Below are 20,510 nucleotides of genomic sequence, written 5' to 3' on the forward strand. Positions count from 1 at the left end.
GTATACTTCAGTAAGTGATCTACTGTTTTATTGAATTTTAAATAATGTTGAACCTTGGTGTCAAGCCGCTACTCTATTCTGGATATCAAATGGTTTAAAAAGTTAACTTTCTGATACAAATAATTACTTTATTAACTTATGTTTTATTAAATGAGATAATTTGTCTTTGTTCCATAAAGCGGAAATTGAGTTGATGTTTATGAAAAATTTATGAAATGTATATGATCCCTTAAAATACATAGTGGTTTAGCATCTTCTCTTAATATATATCATATTTAGATCGATATATTAGTGACCATTTATTCCAGTAATTTGAAACTCAATTATTATTATAACTAGTAAACGAGTTGAAATTTGAAAATTGACTATTTAAAAATATCTCCGACTTAACATTCAAAATGAATTATTACAGTTTAAGTTAAAAATACAATATTCTTCTGGTTATTTTGAAAATATTTCATTTAAAGAAACTTCCATTTATAGGTAAACTGTATAAAGAAAATCGGAAAAGTTTTATTGTATTTCCGGTAAAATCTAAGAGGTTTTCGAATACAAACACCCACACACATGCACACACCCTTACTCTCACACACGGATACGTGCATTTCTGGAGAAACTTTTTTCTAATCCTTATTGAATAGTATTGTATCCGTTTAAGTGGATGCAAAATCGAAGTTTCTTGTCGTGAATTTCAGGAAAAAGTTATAAAAAAGGGCTTTTGGAAAAGACATGTACTATGGACGAGCTATAGAGTTTAAGTTTAAAGCCTCTTTTGTATGATATAAAATGTTAGGGTTTCGAATATATTTCACATTATAAGTAATAATGTTTTTCTATTGTTCAATGATATAATAAAATTGTATTATAAATATTATCTTCACTTTTATACAATTTTTTAAGAATTGTTGGTAGATTTAAATTTACTAGATATTTTTCGTTTTTTAATCTAATGTTTCGTTACATTATTTAATCTTAGTTATCTAACTTCTCAGTTACGGCCTTGCTTAGTGTTCGAAAAGCTTGTTCCTATCCTTTCACAACTTTTTGAAGGACTTTTCAAACAAATTTCGAATCTAATTAAATCTAATTCCGAATTCTAACATGCTCAGACTAGATAGGCCTGTAATAAAATTCTAAGAGAGGTTTAGGTTTTATGAAGAGAAGAGACTTTCTCCGTCTCTTCACCTTCGTTCACCTTTGCTTCTGAGAGGCCTATAAACTTCGAAACTATTTATTTCAAACAATCTGTAATTTTCGGAAGTGCTTTTACAAATTGCTAAATTAATCCCAACTTTTTGTGCGGCGGTGATAAATTAACTTTATGTTTACGTACCCAGGTTTCTTGGAGGACACCCTTTTCACCAACTCTTAGCTCGAGCAACAAGTACACAATGTGAAAATCACTACACACCTGTCGATCATGGTCTTCATATTTTAATTTAATCATTTGTAATATAATTTATTTTACTGAAACTAATAAATTATCAATTTACTTTTCGAATCGGTGAATGAAATCATTTATGCATAATTATATATATATATATATATATATATATATATATATATATATATATATATATATATATATATATATGTATATATATATATATATATATATATATACATATATATATATATATATATATATATATATATATATATATATATATATATATATATATATATGTGTGTGTGTATATGTGTATATCAACGTTACCACAAAACCATATCCTGTATTTTTACGACTATTTTTGGTTTAGTGTGGACTTTTTGGACGTCCTTATCCTTGCATTGTTTTATTGGGTGTTTAATGAATAACTACTAGTGATCACCCTGTGGTCGAAATTATTATGAAACAATCATGTCTCTCACGTAATAGAGCAAAATGTTACTAAATATTAGAAATGTATTTTATACATAACATAGTAAAATAATAAATGTCTGTATACTAAAACATATTAAAATATATTGAAACTGCGTCAAGAACTAACACTCGTTTAATACTAACATTTTATAAATAGCATTGAATTAGATCTAATTTCCAGTAACATTCAGTAATCAATAAATTATTAATAAGTGTAAAATACTACGCCACTGAACATTATTTTCACAACTGTAACAACTTCAGAGCATCAACTATAAGTTTACATGATCCTTCTTTACTTTTATGTTATAAGCATAAGTATGGAATAATAAATGAAGTAATAAATGTGTATATATTAAAACAGAGAATATATGAATAAAACAATTATGAAATTGATATTTGACTTTAGCGTGTATATTAAGACAATAACCAAAACAATTAGGTAATTTATTTTTTACAGTTTGAAAATATATATTAGAGGAATGTATTTGTGTGAAGTGATCAGTTGGTAGTAGTTAAAATAATATTGTAAATAGATAAATAGGTTTAGGTAGGTATTATATAAATTGTGTGCATATAGTAGAATATAAAATACGTGTAGTACATAGGATAAATAAGGTTTTTGTATATTTTTATTTAGTTATTATAACAGTTATTATGTACATATTTTAATTTAAAATGTTTCATTTTGTATTTAAATCTTAAAAGCTTGGTGGCGCAGTGGTAAATGCGATGGGACGGTTCTCCTACCGTTTTGATAGCCGTGGGTTCGAATCCTGCTGGGGCATGGTCGTAAATTTATGTTTGTAATTGTTTAATATTTTTGAATGTTCTAAGCAAGAGTGTAAAATCCGACAAGGAAAATGATTCCAGTCACGCCTGTAATCAGGCTGGGTAATACTGGATATCTTCTGGGATGATTTCTAAAGTTGGTCACTCGCCAGTCGGTAGGCTTAATGCTGAGGACCGTGGTTCGGATCCTACGTTAAATTTTAGGCCCAGTCCAGATAAACCCATAGTTGGTAAAAGGAGACTTTAAAATATATAAAAGAAAAACTTAAATAATTAAATCTTAATAAATCTCTAATAATCTTAATAAAAGTTTGATTTTTTTAAAATTTTTAGTTCCTTATTTATTTTTAGAAGTCGGTTCAATTTCAATTCGGTCGGGGAGCCAATCTCTTATTCCGCACGACGCGGTTATTCTTGGTTGCTTGATTTGGTGGTTTTTCGTTTTAGTGTAATATATTTACTTGTAGGACATATTACACAAACATATTAGGCTTAAACATTCTTCCTCGAGATAAGCTTTAACCGTGCCAAATTTCCTGCCTCCAGGTATCGCCGTTTTATTCAAAATGGGTGGCAAAATTTTCGCTATGCTAATTAATATATAGATGTTTATAATTAGTGACACATAACTTTTTATATTCTTATATACTTAATGCCTTAACAATCAAATAACAATTGATGATATTTTTAGAATTACACATTTCAAAGATAAATATGTTCCATTGTAAGAAGTAGTGTATACTATTAATTTTAAACAGCTATAAATATATAAATGAATTGTCAGATACACATGAAACTTTAGACGTTCTACTAGTACAATTCTTGAAAATATAAAACTCATGTCATTTTCTAAACTAAAAACTTAATATATTACAAATAATAAGTAAGTAAAAATGATTCAAATAAAAAAATCAATTGAAACTTTGCCAATATGAATGTAAATAGCTCTATAATCGGCGACAATTATTACTTTTATTATGGGGGAGTAAGTTAATCGGCAGTAGCAGAGAGAAAAATTACATTTTCCCGCTACGACAAGCTGACGAATCTTTCACGCGTTTTAAATTTTCTAATCGCTTTTTCACTGTAATCGGATTTCAAGAGGGTCTAATTATATTTTCGTCGTGAATTTATTTGGTCGTTCCCCAAATCAGATGAGAAAATTATTTTTATCTTGCGGTAAAAATGTGATATCAACATCGTTTATAACAAATAGCTTTGATTATAATAAATTATTCTTAATATATCCATAATAGGATGTATAATAAGTTTTGTTTCCGAAAATAAATAAACTTATATATCAATTGATTATCGCATCGTCGATTAACTCAGATTATTAATAGAAGATTTAGGCAATAGGTTTGAGTGTGACATACCCTAAGTATTTAAAATATTTTCTGCATAATTGTAACGAAGAGTATAAAAGCTCGACGTTTTTTCTCCGAAATTAATTATTAATCGATAAGAGATATGTATTTTTAGGGTATGTAAAGTAATCTTCTTGTCAAATTATTACTAGAGCATTTTGGTCTAGTTTAGTGTAAAAGTTCATGAAACAGGATCTAGTTTACACAAGAAAATTTAATTTTTTATCAAAAAAGCGAACCCTTGCGTAATGTAAAATACCATTTTGAGACTTATGGATAATCTAGTTATTAGGCTAAGAATATTTAATTGATACTGGAATAAATAATTCAAAGAAAGCAATTTAAAACATAGTGCCTACTCTAATGCTTTTAACGCACAACATTGTTGGGTTTGTTTTCCAGTGCGCTAATAAATAATATTGTTGGTTTTCTTGGCTCTTCGCTTTGCTCGTCAGTTTGATTTGGTTATATACGTCTTTAACATGCAACATTGCAAGTTCTGTGACATAAGGTGGTACTTCTAATTGGTTGCACTTTGAAGAACCAAATTCGCATGAAAAAAAAATACCGATACAGAAACGATATTTGTCAAATTGTGAAAGTCAAATGGTCAAACCCGCGAAGTTTAAATACTGATTAGGTTTTCTTAAATTTTCTTACCTTAAGAACCTTCAACGAGGTATTAGAAAATTTAAGACGTTCCCAAATTGGCGTAACTACAAATATATGCAATTAATAATGTTGCTTAAGTAATGCTTTGATAAAAACAGTCAACATAAATAAACTTTGATTATTTAAATTTTAATTTTAATTATTTATATTTTATTAAATATTTTGGAAAGCTATATACACGAAGCGCTATTTGTATAAATTAATCAAAAGAAAAGTATAAAATTCATTACCTAATTATCTAAACTTAAATTATAAACCAATAAGAGCATCAATAGTTATTAGATTTAATAATATTACATTAAAAGAAGATAGTTAAGTATCGATCTTTTTCTTCTATTAAAAATGAAAATGATTATAATTATTGCTAAATATATGAGAAGTATAGATTTTTGATTACACTTTTATATCTAATGAATAAAGAAATGCATAGGAACTTGAAAATATATATTAACGAAGTTTATAACCAAACCTGTTATGTTTGTTAAATTTCTTAAATATTTTTTTATCTCTGAATTATGTAAATACTTCAGAAGTTGCAGCATTCATGATAACGGAGTAAATACCATACATTTGAGCTTAAAAAAATACAAAATATGATGCATATTCTAATATTAATATTTTAATTTTATGTACACAATTTTCAAAAAGGTTGTCATTGGTAAAAGATATGAAGTTATTAATTATTAACATTTGCTTTTCCTTTGAATATCGTCTTGTCCAAGAAAAAAATTGGTAAGTTATAATGTACGCATCCATTATATAATAAAATGAATAAAAAATAATCACCTATTCCCAAAAGGCATCAGCTTTCGATTATACCTACTCGAAAAAAATACGGGAAGCCTTTTGAAAGGCTCAGGAGAGAAAGAGAAAAATGGGAAACCTATCAAATCAGATCAGGTTGAGTTTAATCTTCGCAGTTGTTTACTCGAGGAATACGGTTGCATTGTTAACGGCCCTTTTCTCATTTTTTTTTCTACGGGGGCTTCATGAATACGGATCCGGCCGAATTTGATTAAAAGTTTTATGCGGTGCTGAATTTTTAACGTTGCTCGGGCTGCACATTTCAACGATAATGCCGGATAATTTTATTAGCTCGAGTTTAGTCAATTAGGGGTCGGAATACTAAGGTGGTGTCAGTTTTCGAACAATTGGCGGAAGTCTGCTCGACAGAAAGACGGATTTTTATTTGATTGTGAGTAATTGATAGGTGATGAAAAAAAAATGAAATAATGATATTAATGGAATAATAAGCTTGAAAATAACAAAATAAAATTTGCTTCAGATGCCAGAGTAGTTGAGAGTTGAAGAGTTGATTTGCACATTTATAAAGAGATAATAATATATAGCCTATTCAAAATAGCCTATTCAAAAATATTGAACTCACCTCATATGGTTTAGTAACGCCAAAACATGGTGATGTTGCCGCATCAACTCGAATTTAGTTCATTTTAACTATAACAAAATTATAGTCTAAATAAAATAATTAAACTGTTTAAATAACTAAATTTAATAAAATAAATTAACAGTAATTAAAAGATTATTAAATTAAAAACTACTGGTATAAAATATAATTTATTTTAACATTATAGTACATCTAATGCATATATTATCAAAGCACAAGACTACAATTAATTATACAGTTATAATAATTTGGAGGTTAGGGTTGTGTTTTATTATATTTACATTTTTTTCCATACTATAAGTTGCAGCACTTTTTCTTATGTAGTGGTATCCACTGGAGGCCTAATCCGCCTAATTAACAATTATATATCTAAGTAACATGTTTACTTTCATTAGAGAGCATATTTACCTTTTATGCAAAGTTCTTACGATATTTCTTTGTAAAGTCACTTTAATACTACTATATTTCTCATTAGTTTGTTCTGCTACTACTTGTATATATATTTCTTGATAAAACTAGATGTAATCACTGCATTCTTCCTAATACATTTTTCATATCTGCAAAAGAGTTAGAATTTTCCTCATCGTACATTTTAACCAAATGCTCATGTATATTCTGAACAATTACATACATATCTGTGTACATAATAGACAATACAATACACATATACCTACAGTTACTGTATGTTAATAATATCTTACCGTTAGTGGTTTCCACTCTCATCACCCTGTCTTAGAAATCAGCATTGAATCATAATCCCATATTCTGAAAATTATATTAAAGTGAATAACTAAGCTGTTAATTTCCAATCAATCTAACATTTGTTCACAATTCCATCATTTGTCAATTTCTTCTTCAATATGCCTGATCAAGTTCATCCAAACCGAAGGGGTTATTAACCATTACTGTTTGCAGTATTAAGAACAATATATCTACAATGAACTACTAAAATAATATTTATGTCCCATCTAAATACACATATTGAAATAATAAGTCTTAATTGATTTTATTATATGCTTTTAAAAATTGTATTCTTTTATAAGCAACGTCTGGAACTTATATTCGACCTCTTCGTAGGTTATCTTTACACCATTTAAATTCTATATTGCCTAACAGTCTATGATAGTGAATCTAATAATAAATAAATCAATAAAATAAAATAATAAATGAATCTAATAAGAAAGTATATCCAAATAATCCTCAAAGAGCAGCATATCATTAAGCTTCCTATGCATACTTTCAGATTAACAGTTTCGTCTGAAATAATTGTATTAAATTAAATTTCTATTCAGAAAACTACTCACTGTGATCTTTCGTCACTCCCTTAGTATAAGGACGGTCTTTTTCGGTGAATCTAATATTATATTTTTCTTTTTTTTGAGATATTTCAATGTCTCTGTCCATACTAATATTCATACCATCCCATACCCATACCATACGTACATTCCATAGTAATCATTCAGTTAATATTTAACAGTGAAAATGCTTGCTTCATTAAATCATTTCACTGACAATTTTTTATTTTAATAATTTATCTCATTCCTATTCTAAGTAACTCTAGCTTCGGCATTTTGAATCAGAATAATAATAAGCAACGATTTAAAATTTATCAAAACAAGTAAAGCGTTCAGATAACATTTACCGGTTTTATGACCATAGAATAACTAATACTGTTTTTAGTAACTTAAAAAGGAAAATTCCTGCTAGTTACTATAATTAATACTTTGAAGAATTTTGTAGACATTTGACAACCGGGCGATTTTGGCAGGCTGATTCGGTTAGAACTTTTCAGACAGTACTCTACCTTTTTTTAAATAGAGTAAAATGCGGACAATTTGCGATAGGCACATATTGAATTATTATTTTTAATCGTTATACTTAATTGTCATATTATTACTAATTATTATATAATTTTTAATAATTATACTGTTGTTAATACGACTACGGTGCCAGAGTCCTTTTATGAACTTTTCGGCGATTGAGTTTATTAAATTAAAAACTAATGGCACCCCCACCCATTCTTTGTGTATTTGGTTTCATTTTCATTTTATGTTGGAACACTTTTTTGATCCTAGTAGGTTTGAGAAATTGAGACCATCTTTAAAATCGGAGCGAGTGGGGAACATTGTTGGTTACCAGACTGGATAAACCTCCTAGCCGAGAAATATTCCATTTTTGATTTGGAATAACCGATTTTCAAAATAAGGGTGTATCAGGTTTACAAGATCACTAGGAACGTCAAGCTTTAATTCCTTGAATATTAGACTTTACGATTTACTTGAGACTCGGTTTGATTGATTGACAACTGTTTAGCTCGAAATCTAAACTCGTCGTTGTTTTTGGTCAAAAGTGAGCTCGCGCGGCACACACTTTGCACAGAGCTTTCTCATACCCAAATATTCGTGAATGATATGATGTACACGTTCAGTTGATATCTTTAGAGTCACTGCTAGTTGATTCAATTTCAATTTACAGTAATTCAATATTATTTTGTGGATTTTTTTAATGTTTTCGTCGGTAACAACCTCCTTTGGACGTCCACTGCGTTCACCGTCTTCGGTGCTCATTTCACCATGTAACTAATGATCCGACAGCTATCAAATTTATACGCATCTTTTGAGGGTGCTGACTAAAAACATAACAATTTAATTCTAGTAGCGACCAAGTGTCAGGCCGGGGACATTTCAATTGACCTTTTATATGATATTAGTCGTAATATTAGTATTGGTATATCGAAATTGCGCTCGAGAATGACTGGAAATAAACTGCATAAACTTAGAATATAACGAGTATTTAACAAAAGTAACAACATTGAAAACAATATCAGCGAGCTAGCGCAACATAATTAAGTTGAGAGATTCCATAGATGCATTGTTCCTGTCATCCAGACATCAGCGGTACTCCAATAGGATCCAGAAAATGATAATCATTCATATCAATATGTTATTGTATGGCATTACAATACAGTTGTGAAAAAGTAAAATTGCCACAATAGTCAAACCACCAGATACATTACGCTCATTATTTTCTAGAATGGGAAATAATTCTAACCACTTCTTAGCCAACATTAAAAAAGAAAATATTACTCCCAAATAACCTCACCTGGCGCAAAGAATATCTTACAAGACAATTTCGTGTCCGCTTTCAATATATTACACCATAAAATTATTTTCATGACATCTACATTTGTATCAAAAATAAGTTAGCAATATTTTAAACAATTGCAGATACAAGAACACATTTATCACTTTGTAGGAGCGCTGTTACTACTTCCAGATGCATATTAATTTTTCCAAATTTATTTCAGATGCATTTTGGATACGCAAATACGTTGCCCTAAATATCGGATTGTGAAGTTAACTAAGAAGTACATATGTTTCTTCATTAGAACAACGATTTACTCAAAATATTAAAAATAGCATTGCATCGGTTGCCGTCTAAGAGACATAATATCACCAGCATGTCTAATAATATACCTAGTGGCTATTGTTATTGTAAGAAAAAGTTTGCATGGCAGATGTAGAAGGTCAGTGTATCATACTATATCAAATAGTAGATTTGATGCATCTCTAAGCAAACACTATAGCGATCCAGAGGCATGTCGAAATTTAATATATCATTTAATAATAGACTACAAATACCTATAAATATTATCCCATATGTTGAACACGTGCCAGCTAAACTAAAACTGAAAGAAAAACCTGGCAACACTGACACGTTATTCTCAGATATCATGGAAGAGTACTTTGGATCAGACATGCTACCATCGTATTTCTGGTAAAACTGCGCCATTCATCTTCACCGAACCATATTATTCCTAAAATATTGATATTTTTTGACCGTTTTGATTTTAAACGCAGATTTTCAATATCTCTCCGATTCTATAAATATATTAATATATCTTTAAAACATATGAGAAGCGTTCGGATACAACTAGGCCACTGTCTTGCCATTCTGTTCTTTCTCTCCTCTTCATACCATCCCCTTTTATCGTAGTTCTTTGATACATTTGAAACCCGTGTCAGATCGGTCTCCATCCTGTCTCGGTTATGAACACATCAGAAACAGGAAAAAAATATTTCTGAACAAAGTATCGCCGGCTGCACACTCCGATGATCGGAACAAAAGGCGGAAAGCATCGAAAGACGAATGGACAATAATAAAAGACGCATCGGCTGGGCGCTCGCTGGAGCGGATATAATTTCGCGCGGTTTGCTCTGCCCATAAAAACATATCCGGTGCCGAAACGGCGGAATAAATAGCCCAGTTTTTTTTATTGCCTACATACGTTGTTTATTGCCGAAAACACTTTTCTCTTCAAAGTGTCTGTCGAGTGACGAGCGAGAAAAACGCAGAAAAACTTTATTGGCTGTTTTTATTTTTATTTTTTTCGCCCGCCTGCTTCCAGTCCCCCGTTATTTATGCCATTTTTGCGGTCCGCCACGGGATCAGTTATTATTATTTTTTCTTAGAATCGATGGGTTTACGACGGTTTCTTCCACAATTACCAAAGTGAACGTTGTGGAAACACGTGTTTTTAACGTTCGTTAACATTTCTTCTTACACTAATTTTAGACAATTTTTCTATGTGTTATCGTGGTAAATGAAAAGTAAATAAAGCTGTACGCTGTAAAGGTGGAAAAATCATGACAAATGCACTCAAAGATGGGTATTTGCAGAACTTTGACTTTGCTGTAGTAAAAATTGACATGTGTATCGAAATTGTTTTGTTATGCGTGTAGAACAAAGCTGTTCAAGTGGTCATTTGGTAAGACTAAACTCTTCACCTTTTGTGCCAACGTTATGGAGAGAAGCGAAAAATCATGTAGAGGATTCCTACCTTTGAGCGATGGATGTCGTCGGTATAGTTGCAAAAAATAATACAGTATTAATATCATCACCTATCATCAATGTTGGGGCCATTTCCACCTGCGGACCATCCATTGTCAATTAGTCTAGGTATAAGTGTAAAAAGCGCCTTATGAACTTTATCTTCGTCACCAGCAATTAAAGAAAGTGATATCGTTAAGTGTACAAATAATTTAATTTAATTTTGAAAACTAATATATGACGCAACGTTTGAAAAATGTTTAACACTTGATGAAGCGGCAGCATGAGCATCGTTTCAATGTGTTGGTCACAAATATCTCGGTAACCACGAATCACCGGATTACAAGCATGTAATCGGCAATATGTTCAAACTTACCAATAGATCGGAGCTCTAATAATAAAGATTTCTAATAGATTATTTTGATAATAATTTTTTGATCAACTATCTTGGTTAAGTAGCCTCAATTTAGTATACTGATTTGGATACTTTAGCTAAAATATATTTCTTTAAGGAAATAAACTTCTTAAGCATTTGCTGTAATTATTTAATTACACTTTTAATTGATGACGATTGAAGAAATGTATCTTTAATTTATTAAGTTTAAGTTTCAGATTTTAAAACAAAAATTCAATTTTATTTTAAAATCAGTTAATTTTACGGTTATCTGGAAATGTAGCAACAATATTTTCCTTAAATGTAGGTAAGTACCGCGTGCCCAGCAGATAAAGGACTAGTCGTAATAGCTATAGTTCCTATAGTACACCTGTCAGAATTATGAAAATGAAATTCTCAAGTCAGAATAGGCAACTTTTTTCTTTGACTCTGAAGTACTTGTTAGTTATATATGATTCTAACATTTTTGAATATTGGCCAGGGAGTTCTTATGCTTTCAACCTTCATGCCAAACTATCGAAAGCTTCATCAACATTTAAAAATGGTACACAACAAACTTTTTTTCTAGTACTGTTTTTATGACATTGGTGTTCATGTGTAGCTGATCAATCGTGGAATGCTGTTTCTTGAAACCAAATATTTGATCCAGAATGAAATGTTTTTCTTCAATTAATAGTTTATCATTTTCAATAGAATATTTTCAAATAATTTATACACGTGTCGATATGACACTGTTTAATGAAGTTATTTCAGCCACCCCCACAGTTGTGGTACATACTGTAATCTGAGTTAAACATTTATTAGATTGGTGATCTTAATTCCTGTTTTTCTTGGAAGTTTCTTTAATACTGTCGACGATAACAAGATCAAAAGCAGGAAGATTTTTTTGAACTAATAACATTTTTTATTTATATCTATATTTAAAATACTTAAAAACATTTTTTAAGTATCTGTATTATAGATTTTTTACAAGTATTATTTAGTTCTTATTAATGGTTTTCAATAAAACATAACGTAATATAATTAATTATGTGGCTTCTTATAAATAAATTGAGTAATAGCCAGTGAGTGTTTTAGAGATAGATATAACAATCACGCTTTTTTTGTATCCATTGTATATCAACAAAAATAAATTGCAAGACTATTTAACTAAGGTCTTTACGGCTTCAGCCAAAATTAAACGCTCATATCCATTAACTCCGTCCTCCTATATAAAGATATTAGACTAAATACGGCCATTACAAGACTCTCCCTGTCGCTGAAAGATTTCGGCAATAACGGTTAAAACGATTAAATATGTGTCGTGGCGGTCCTACGACAAACGCAAACAGAAAGAGGCAGTAAAGCTTCATTTGGGTCTCGGGATGGCTCCGGCGGGCACTGCTTCCTCCATTAGGATAACTAGGGGAAATTTGGCAAAGCTGGCTCTAAACAGTTATACTTTGTTCTCAAGCCATTCTACTAAGAAAACTAAAAACCAACGTGTAAAATTCTTATTAGACATTAAGTAGCATGTCTTATTAAATAATTAGTATGCCTTCATATATTTACAATAATACAAAAAACAATTACAGTTTAATTTATAAATTAGTTTACAGAAACAATGATTGTTTGGGTTTTATTTGTTACAGTTATTTCTAATGATTTATCTCATAATATCATTACTATTACTACTATCAAATAAAATTATCGAAAACTTTATATGATGGTAAAACTTTTAGTTTGCACAGTTCTTCTAAATATTCGCGGTACTATCCTTGCAGTAACGGAAGAGTTATATTTTATGTCGTCATAATTTTTCGTGTCAGGCGTTCCTCTGATTTGTTCTCCAAATCTTGTAAAATATGTACATGGATGATTTTCTCGTGGAACATTATCTTAAAACTGCTCTTTAGTTTCATTAACTCTTGTTGAAAACAACCCATTTCTCCAAGCTAAAAATTTATATGGCTTCTAATTCGAGACAGCAAGAATATGTCAGCAAAAATATTATGTTTTTTAGAAAATATTATATTATATTTATTTATAGGTCCGATCCACAGAATCCACAAATATGACAGGTGATTAGACTTGCTTCGGGTACATATTAAAATTTTCAGCTACACCAGTAAAATATTCGTAAGTAGCTATGTAATGATTCATTCATTTCAGTGGTTGACGTTTCAATACGATATAAGTTTCGTCACTGTGTTGTAAAAAGGAAATAAGGCATACTTTTATCTCGTTTATAATCAAATCATATTTTTTTTTATCATATAATCATATATCATTTTTATATACAATTAGGAAAGACAAATCACACTTCCAAATAACGTTACGGTTTAATAAGAGCTGTCAATTTTAGTATATAGTATAATAGAGGACATGGTAATTCTCATAGTCGGAACACATGTTAGTCACATATTAATTGAACATATTCGCGCTTAAAAAAAACGAAAAACATTTCCATTCAGTTGGGTTATATATGATCTTTTAATTGTGTATAGACCAATATTTCTTGATTTTGCAGGAAAGTAAATTCTAGTTAACGATATTATTATTTAAACTATTTCTCTTAGGAAATAAATTCATCTCAATGTGATTTTTTTTAGGAAAATTGATAGAAATAAAAATAGAAAACTTGAATTAATAGGAGACGTAGATTCGTTACAACTCAAAACAAACTATTGTAAAATCAAACTGTGTTGTTTAAATTTATTAATATGTATTTTTCTTCTTTTTTTTAAATGGAGTAGTGAAGACATTAATAAATATTAAAGAAAAATTAATTTCCAATATATTATAGTATATTTAAGTATTCTAGGAGCATCATCAAATATAATCAGGTTTGATTGATATATTTCGCAGATGGGTTTTCATTTATTGCACTTATGAGACCAAATATTCCTTGTATGGTCTAATTATTTTCTGGAAACGTCATGTTTTGATCTAGTATCATTTATGTGCTTTGCATACTCCAAACGTTTATAACGATATTTTCAGTATCAGTATCAATACCATACCATGTTATTAAAACTTACTATGAAAATGTAATAATTGATATATACAAATATACAGAAATTGATGTATACAAATTTAACATATTCTATGAAACAATGTTAATATTAAGTGTTTCTTAGGCTGTTAACTTGTTATTTTTTTACATTTTTTGTTACTATGCGATCTTTGAAAATTATCACAACTTCATAATTTTGTTGATATTGCCTTACTGAATATCTCTAATATTTCATATTGTAAGTTTAGTTAATTTTTTGGATGCATATTGTACATTAATAAGTAGTAAAAAATATATGTTTATTCTTTAACTAAATGAATTTATATATTTTTAATGAGTGAATAAACGCATTTCCTTAAATACCAGCGGATTTATATAGTTCATACTGTGAATATATGAATTGGGAAGAGTTATAGATACTACGAAGGCCACTATTTATATTTCAGTGGCAACACTATTGTCATGTCAGTCCATCTGACGGTTCCATCGTAAAGTTTAACATTTTTGACGATATACGTACTCAGAACATTTTGTCACACGGACGCTACTTGTTTATTTTATATTTAGTTGAAAGTTTCGTCTCGGCAAAAAATGGAACTGAACTGTGAAAATTTCGTGCGTGATTTTTTACGATTTTCGACGCGATTTATCAGAACAAGAACGCATCAATCAAAGTAATGAATTGACTTTTAGTGATGAGGCTCCATCAAAAACCACTATGTATCGCTAGTTTAGTGAAGGTGGTCCAATATCGGCTGTTGTGCCAAAAAACATCGATGCTGTGTGCGAAATGATCAAGCAAGGTCGTCATGTCACCTATTGTGAGATTGAGGCATCCCTATGCATTAGTTCAACCAAAATATATGTGATTTTACATGAATAATTAGCTGTGCGAAAGTTATGTTCAGGTTGGATCCCACACAATTTGACAATCGCTCAAAAAAATGACGTTTGTTAAATCGTAACAGATGACGAATCATGGATATATTCGTATGAGCCCGAAAGTAAGCAACAGTCGTCTGTATGAGTGTTCCAAGATGAACTAAGTCCAACAAAAGTTGTTCACGCACGAAGCACTTCAAAGAAAATGGTGACCTGTTTGCGTGGTCAATAATTTTCATCGTCAGAAATCATCTTTTGACGATACTTCATTCGGAATGGAATAAATGCTTTGAAAATTGGTTTAAGCGTATGCAAAAGTGTATCGGTCATCGTGGCGAGTACTTTGAAAAACAATAAAAATATATTCCCTGCTTAATTATTTACTTTTTTTTTCCTATTCCCGAAATATAAATAGTGACCTTCGTACAATGTTAGTAATAATCAGAAGTTCTGGAGATATGTCTGATGTGTATACTGGGTGCGGCAGAACTTCTCATTTGAGTTGCAGCAATGCATCCTGGTAAGGTGCAACGTGCAGCTGAGCGTTGTCGGGCAAGAAGACGGCTTTATCTCTATCAGTCGCTGTTGCTAGTCCTTTTTGCGACAACTACTGATTCAATTTGTTGATTTAATATCAATAGGGATCTGAAGTAACAATTTCATTTGATTCGCTTGCACCCTTCTTCATTCCCTAATATAAATACAGAAGGATTTTTGGCCATAAATATTTCGATTCGGTTTCAATGTGGATAGCTTTCCTGGACTAACAAATTTCTATTTGCTCTTATGATTGTCTTACAGTATATCTTATCTTACAATATATAAAAGTAAAAGTGATATATCCTTAGACGTAGCATAACTCGATAAATTATGACATGACTACCTTCATGGGATATGGAGATCATACGAATGTGGGAAATTTAATCATCAGCGTTTCATGATGAGTGTCTATACACATATAGCTCTAAAGCACTATGTGGAAAACTGTTAGTTTTCGTAGAGAAATGTCAAAATCATCCATTTTAACACTAGTGTTATGTTGTTTAACAGTTGTTTACCTTGATATTTCACATTTTCACCAATAGAATCAAGATATATAGTCTATTCAAAGGTTTTTTGTATATACGTCATCAAGATGTTCAATATATTGGCTACCGCAATTTGTAAATTTGTTTCAGATAATGCTGACTAATAAGTTCGAACGTGAAACCGAACTAGCCTGTTAAAGTCGTCTGGTTGTCAAACGTACGCAAAATAATTCAAAATATTATAATTACGGGTTATAAACCGGAAAACGTTGTATAAGACTTTGTATTAATGAATTTAAAATCGCTCCGGTTTTTATTGAAAGTATTTTTAGCATGTTGCAGCTGCATTGAATATTAGTACGGGCACGGTCTCTAAAATATCCCCAAATATAAAAAACAATATAAGCTTAAATTCAGCAGAAATAAACCGTCTTTATGCGAAATGGGTGATGAATCAAGATCAGCTTGATGTTAGCCGTATCAGTGTTCAAATATACGTAAAGTATAAGAACAGTAAGTATTATTTTCAAGCGAAACATAATTTAATACAATTATTTCAGAGAAAATTTCAGAGAAGAGATAAAAAATACAGTGATATCAAGATGACTTGGCAAGTAAACGCACCATCGAAGGAAACAAAAACTAAGCATAAACAGGAAAATATGCTCTCGAATGAAAGTAGAATGCATTATTTTGATATATAATTGTTAATTAGGTGGATTAGGCCTCCAGAGGTATACCATTATATAAAAAAAAACATGCCTATAACTCTAAATCATGGGTGACGTAGAGAGGAACTAAATGTAAATATAATAAGACAATTCTAACCTACAAATTTTATACCTGTGTTCTTAATTGTAGTTTTAAGTCCTTCGGTAATATATGCATGTACTGTAATCTTAAAATAAACTAAATATGTTTGATAACATTTTTGACCAACTATTTTATTTATATTAGAATTTGATTGTATGCCAAAGGCAAACTGAACTAAAACTCAAAAATAGTTGACGCGGCAATATTGCGACGTTTTGACATCAAAAATTTCGATGACGCATATACAAAAACTTTGAATAAACTATATATATTATCACCTAATAGTTAAAAAGTATATATAATAGTATATATAACTTTAAGTTATTTAGTTTAAATCAATGAATCGTATTTATTATTCCCTTTTGAAACAATAAAATACTAATATACAGAAGTAACTCATATTATTCTGTATAGATCTAGAATCTGTATAGCTATAAAATGACCATCAGGTGTGAAATCGCAAGTGCTGTCTCGCTCGTATCGATTCGACTACATTTATCAACGATCATTGCCGTTTGCGACCGATTAAATATGGAGACGACATAAATTCGAACAAATCCGATCCGATTTGACCATTGAAAATTGGATTGGATGGCGATAGTGCACTTAGACGCGGACATGGACGATTAATGAAAGGGTCGTCAGGTTATCATCGAAAATTAAAAAGGTACATCGAGCGATCTAGACACAAAAGCACGTCTGCGATTCCATCCGGTTTTTTATTTTTGTCGGATGAAAAATCGTCTAGGAGGAAATCAAACGGATTTGGCAGACCTTTTAGAATCAATCAATCAGTAATCCAATTGCAAATAAATGTAAAAGAAGTAAATCGTTATGGAATAAGTTTAAGCTAAAATATACTTCAGCTAGTTAATTTACATTCAAACTTTAGGTAAAAGTAATAAAATGTTAAATCAATTGTATTGCGTTTCCAACTAAACATTACTAATAGTTATTTATTACATATATTTTATTAACCGTAATTATAAAGTACGCTATAGTTGAATATGATTTGGTTATCTTCAATTCACATTAGTAGTTAAATAAATATTTAAAGCACCTCTATTTGCCAATGTAGAACTAAGATAATCAATCTATTTTAATATATCGTATTTCATAAGAACATAATAAAATTTTTATTTCGATTAATCAGTTAATTGTTTTTACTTATTAGCCAAGAAGATGTCAATCGTTAGAGTCAACATGTCAGTATATTTTTAGCGTTGAAAAATATTTGTATTAGCTGCTTGCAGGTATTTAGGAAAAGTTTAATTTAATAAAATATATATTTTTTTAATTGAAACGACTTCAAAAAATAAATAAGGAATTCACTAAAAAGTAAAAAAAATAATCAAAGATTTTTAACACAAAAAAAAGTTTTAAAATAAAATATGTACATAATAATCGTTAACCTTTAAATTAACGTTAATAAACAAAAACCTTATTTAACCAATCTACTATACGAATTTTATATTTTACTAGATACACAATTTAGCTCAATACCTACATAAACCTATTTATCTATTTACAATATTATTTTAACTACACTACCAAAGTAACACTTTGGTGTCGAACCCAAACAGTTAAATATTAAATCAGATATGTGTAATATCAGATGTGAGTAATATTTAGTCTCCTTTTACGAACAAAGGTTTATGTGGACTGGACCTACAGTTTAATTTGGGCTCCGAACCACGGGCATCGACATTAAACCTACCGACTGGCGAGTGACCAACTTAAAAATCATATCAGAAGTAATCCGGTCTTACCCAGCCTGCTTACTGGCGTGACTGAGATCATTGTCCTTGTCGGATTTTACACTTTTGCCTAAGGACAATCACAAATGTTAAACAATATTAAACAATCTCAAACACACATTTATGACCATACTGTAGCAGGATTCGAACCCGCGACTATCGCTAGAGTAGGAGCACCGTGGTAAAGGCGACATTACCACTGCGGCAACCAAGCCGGCTAAAATCAGATTTGTTTTGCTCGTAATTTAAATTTCTGTATATGACACAAAGCCATATTATTAATTTTGTACTATTTAGGCTAGGCAGCGACTTCAGAAGAAGAAGGTTCTGGCGTTCTGGACCGTCTTATAACTAACTAATCCCCTCGTTCCTCTCATATAACTGCTGATCTTCCTTCCAGGGCTGGAGTTGGCTTGTTGCATCCCCTCTTTATCCATTACCACAATTTTCCCCTTTAGATCTTCACTATCCCCTTCATAAACACATCCCTCACCCTTGGCCACATGCAAATATATACCGATGGCTCTAAATCTTTGTAGTGGATTTGGCAGTACATTTGGTAGACAACCGGACATTTCGGTTCAGTATTGACCGCTGAACTCTTTGCGATATTCCAAGCTTTATCCTACATCACAACACAATCCTTCAAAGAATGGCTAATCCTTACTGATTCTCGAAATGCTCTCAAATGCTTCCTGGAACAGAAGTTCAAACATTTCCTGATCAGTGACTTACTGGGGTGTCTTGCAAGTTACTGTGGATTTCTTCTCACGTTGGCATACCGGAAAATAAGACAAAAATAATAAAATAATCCTCTCTCCTCCCCATCACAAATATTTGTATCCATACTGATCTTATCCCATTCGTTTCCATCTCATCCCATTCACCAACAACGAGGTACAATGTAGTTAAACCCAAGAGGCCAACTGCAGCAGGATATTTGAGGTTAAAGCTAATTATTTTCTCCTTTCTTCTCATTCCCTCCCTTCATCACCATGCCGTAGCTCTAAATCACTAATATTGAGTCACTGTTGTTTCTCCCACAGTCACTTGATGACTTCGAACCCGCCTGCTCTCTGTGAGTTTTATCACCATGCCCTTATTTCAGTCTACAACATACTGAACGACAGTCCAGGGCTCGTACAGATTAGAACTTATTAGCACTGAAGTATGTGCTGCAAAATTTTAAAAATGCCCTAACAGGAAAAAGTACAGACAGACTCCTCAGATTTCTACGAGAACTGTGAGCCTATATGTCACTGACCAAATAACCATTTCCTCTTCGGTATGAGTGCTGTTTTGATACAGCCTCTAAATCGTTATAGTTGTGTTTGTAGTCTTGTATGTATCCATTTTGAAACTGTATATACACTAGTTATACTTTTAAAAAAAGGATTGGCAAAATATGGTTTTGAGAGAGCCGGATTAGCAATAATTCCTCTCTGCCACATGCATCATCGAACTAATTAGCTTATTACTTTAACCCTAAATGTATCTTTTATTAATACCGAGTGTTCCTGCACTTACTGTAATTAATTGGCATTGAGATTAATAATGACAGGAACTGAGCTACAGAGCCACTATAAAATATCTGAAGTCTTACTATTTTAGGAGACATGTATGCTTATCGATTGAAGATGCCAGCCAATCGAAAACAAAATGAATTCCATCTGAATAACGCAGTTTTACACCTGTATAATACGTTCTTCCA

At 30.8% G+C, this 20,510-nt stretch overlaps 1 protein-coding gene across 4 annotated transcripts in view; it reads left to right on the forward strand.

The window, feature by feature from the left end:
- Positions 1 to 20,510, forward strand: part of LOC143191292 (uncharacterized) — a 149,143-nt gene that overhangs the window by 39,439 nt on the left and 89,194 nt on the right. For all 4 annotated transcript variants that reach the window (XR_013004460.1, XM_076396213.1, XM_076396214.1 and 1 more), the window contains exon 2: positions 13,354 to 13,442. The gene's annotated coding sequence lies outside the window, so the exon portion shown is untranslated. The remainder of the gene's footprint in view (positions 1 to 13,353; positions 13,443 to 20,510) is intronic.

This window comes from Rhynchophorus ferrugineus, unplaced genomic scaffold, assembly GCF_030347505.1.
Source record: "Rhynchophorus ferrugineus isolate W39M unplaced genomic scaffold, kcgeb_rfMv2 rfM2, whole genome shotgun sequence".
In the NCBI taxonomy this organism is placed as follows: domain Eukaryota; kingdom Metazoa; phylum Arthropoda; class Insecta; order Coleoptera; family Curculionidae; genus Rhynchophorus; species Rhynchophorus ferrugineus.